General features: G+C 34.4%; 1 pseudogene; it reads right to left on the bottom strand.

Moving 5' to 3' along the window:
• Positions 1-2551, bottom strand: part of LOC101577150 — a 32052-nt pseudogene extending 29501 nt beyond the window's left edge.
• Positions 2552-3786: the final 1235 nt, after the last annotated feature.

Genomic DNA, 3786 nt, shown 5'->3' with positions numbered 1-3786 from the left:
AAAGTCAATACCCAAAGTCAATAGCATTCCTCTAAACAGACAACAAACACACTGAGAGGAAAATTGTAGAAACAATATCTTTTACAATAGCACTGAGGAACATGAAATACCTTGGAATTAATCTAACTACAGAAGACAAAGATCTTTTCAAGGAAAAGTACACTACTCTGAAAAAATACATCGTAGAGGATTTCAGAAAATGGAAATATATTCCATGCTCCTGAATAGGAAGTACCAACATTTTAAAGATGGCCATACTCCCAATTTTTCTATACAGATTTAAAGCAATCCCTATCAGACTACAATGAACATACCTCACAGACATAGAGAAATCATTCCTAAAATTTATTTGGAACCAGAAAAGACGTAGAATAGCAAAGGCAATCCTGGGCAATAAAGACAAAGCAGGAGGCATTACAATTCCTGACTTGAAATTATACTACAAGACAACTGTGATAAAATCAGCATGATGCTGGCAACAAAATAGACCTGAGGACCAATGGAATAAATTAGAAGATGCTATAGCCCCTACGAACACACTCAGCCACCTTATCTTTGACAAAGTGGCCAAACATACTCACTGGAAGAAATATAGCCTCTTTAACAAACGGTGCTGGAATAACTGGCTCTCTACCTGCCAAAAACTAAAACTTGACCCAGGTCTATCACCTTGTGCTAAGCTAAAGTCAAAATGGATTAAAGATCTAAACATTAAAACAGAGACACTAAATCTCATGGAAGAGAAAGTAGGAGGAACTCTTGAAAACATAGGGTTAGGCAAAGAGTTCATGAACAAAAATCAAATCGCACGGGAACCAGTTGAAAGAATTAACAACTGGGACCTGCTCTTACTGAGAAGTTTTTTCACGTCAAAATAAATTACCAACAACGTGAAAAGACAACCCACAATTTGGAAAAAATCATGACAAATAAGTACTCAGACAAAGGTCTGCTCTTTAGAATTTATAAAGAACTAAAAAACACTAGTGCTCAAAATTTAAAGAGCCAGTCCAGATATGGGCATCTGAGATGAACACACACTTCTCAGAGGATGAAATTAAAGAAGCCTGTACTCACCCACATGGCTAACACTGACAAAAGATCTACAATCTGAGGTACAGGATCTCAGGATAAATCCTGAGGGGATTTCAATGACTTTATCAGACCCAAAAGCTGCATCTCTTTGTTGCATAGGTCTTGCTTTACCTTAGTCTTAACCATCCAGCAGAAAAGTATAAAAATGAAGTATAAGAAGTAAAGCCATGCTGTTATGTTGAGCTGTAGGGGACACAAGTCAACAATTTCTGACATTGCCAGTCAAGTGAAAGACTCAATACTATTATGGACTACTGGACTCTTTTAGAATATTTTGCTGAGTTTACACACCTATAATATTCAAATAACGGAACTAAACAAAAAAGGGGATACAGATGAATGTCCATTTTGTATCTGTGTATTCAAAATGGTTAGGATAGATACATAGTTACATTCTCTTAATGAATAGAGGGATTTGTTTTAATCCTGTTTGTAAATAGGTTATCATGTCTGCATTTTGTACAGCTAATAACCACTACGAAGAATGTATGCAATGTGTTAATTATTGAAACTGTCCTACCAATTTGGTTTGAAACTCTCTCATTGCTATTTGTTTCTCAATAAAATTATGGGAAAAAAAGAAAGAAAAATTCATTTAAAGGGGCCAGGAAAATGGCTCAGTAGAATATACGCTTCCCTGTAAGTGCAATGGCCTGAGCTCAGTTCCAGTTCCACCAAAAAAAAAAGAAAACAAAAAGAAAAAAGAAAAATTCATTTAAAATAACATAAGCCACAACACACCAAAAGAAGCATCTTTCTCTGTCTTTGCCCCTTTCATTTCACAAGACACCCAAAGATATTCTTAAAATCAAAGTCAATACTCTTCTCAACCAATGTATTCACAAGATTTACTCTCCTGAAAAAACTGCTACCATGGGTCCTCACTATCCATTTACTTCATCCGAATGCATTAGGCCCTATCTTAGCCTCTAAAATCCATATTCCAAAGCAGTCAAAAGAACCTATTCAAAAACTACTGGAACTATATTATTCCCTTATGAAAAAAAATCAATGAGGTAAGAGTCAAGCTCCACAGTATGTGCAAAAAGTGTTCTGCGAACCTCTAGGTTCAAGGTGCTATGCCAGCTTGAGGTATGGAACTCTGTGCTAAGAGAATCAGTAAAGTTTCCTGGACTTTCAGCATTACATACTACTGAGGCATTGTAGCATACTATATTAGTTTTCAGAGATGGATCCACTTTTATTCTTGTTAAATTGGAAAATTCATAATATTTCTATCTAGAGGTACGATTAATGTTCCCTTCTCTTAAAGGAAATGCCTGTGCATGTATGTGTGTGTGGGGGGGTTATAACATATAAGTGCTAACCAGGACTCATTAAACCACATCTCCTAGAACTATAATGCCTAGAAATCTGAAAAATCAAAACATGATTCCTTACCTCTGATTTTCAATGTAGTATGCCTATACCCCAAGAGATCTTCAAAGTCACCCATCGCAATAGAAACTGGGACTTCATTTTCTCTCTCATACAACTCTCATGTATAACTTTTAAAATACATATGACTGTATCATTGACTATGTTAGCCTTTAGCCACACATGGCCATTGAATACTTGAAATCTGGCTAGTCTAAACTGAGATGCTGCGAATTTAAAATATACATAAGATTAAAAGATTTTATAAAAACATACAAAATATTTCCTTATAATTTTTACATAATGTTATTTTTTAAAATAATTTTATTGAGAAAAAATAGCAATGAGACAATTTCAAAACCGATTACTAGCATAGTTTCTATAATTAATACCTTGCATAATGTTGTCTTGGTGGTTATTCATTGTACAAGATGCAGACATGATATCCTGTCCACAAACACTACTAGAACAAATCTCTCTATTCAGTGAATTAAGAGAATACAGTTGTATATCTATCCTATTTTGAATATACAGATACCAAATGGTCGTTCATTTGTATCCCCTTTTTTGTTTAGTTTTGTCAGAGAAGGGTATTCTATGGTCATTTAAATATTGTAGGTGCGTGAATTCAGCAAAATATTCAATATAGTCCAGTAGTCCATAATAGTAGTGGGTTATCTGTAAGACTTACAATGTCAGAAGTTGTTGACTTGAGCATTTTACAGCTCAGCATATTAATATGGCTTACTTTTTATACTTCATTTTCATACTTTTCTGCTGGATGGTTAAGACCAAGATAAAGCAAGATCTATAGAACAAGAAATTAATTTTTACATAATGTTATACTGAAATGGTAACACATTATATTTTGGCTTAGTGAAAAAAATATTAATTCCAATTTTTCTCTTTACCTATTCAATTTGACTACTAGAAAGTTATTAATCTCATGCTCCTTTGTGATTCCAGCTATATTTAGAGTGGATGGTATTAATAAGTAAAGACATTATAGTCATATTAACTGAGACCTTTTAATAAATAAAAAAATCTGTATTTGAGAAATGTTTCTGCATACTTTTATTTTTCTTATTTTTTGCAGAGCTGGGGATTGAACTCAGGCACTTGCACTTGCTAGGGAAGTGCTTTTTCTACTGAGCCATCTCCCCGGCCCCTGTATGCTTTTATTTTAATGATTGAAGTGGTAAACTAGAAATGTGTGTAAAATGCCAATCTTGAAGTCAGTTGAAAAATTCATTTAAAGGGACCAGGGAGATGACACACTAGAATATGTGCTTCCCTGGCAAGTACAAGGGCCTG

Source organism: Octodon degus, unplaced genomic scaffold (genome assembly GCF_000260255.1).
Source record: "Octodon degus isolate 3935 unplaced genomic scaffold, OctDeg1.0 scaffold00041, whole genome shotgun sequence".
NCBI classification, from domain to species: domain Eukaryota; kingdom Metazoa; phylum Chordata; class Mammalia; order Rodentia; family Octodontidae; genus Octodon; species Octodon degus.
The sequence above is the reverse complement of the archived record's forward strand: the minus strand, read 5'-3'. Positions and strand labels throughout refer to the sequence as shown.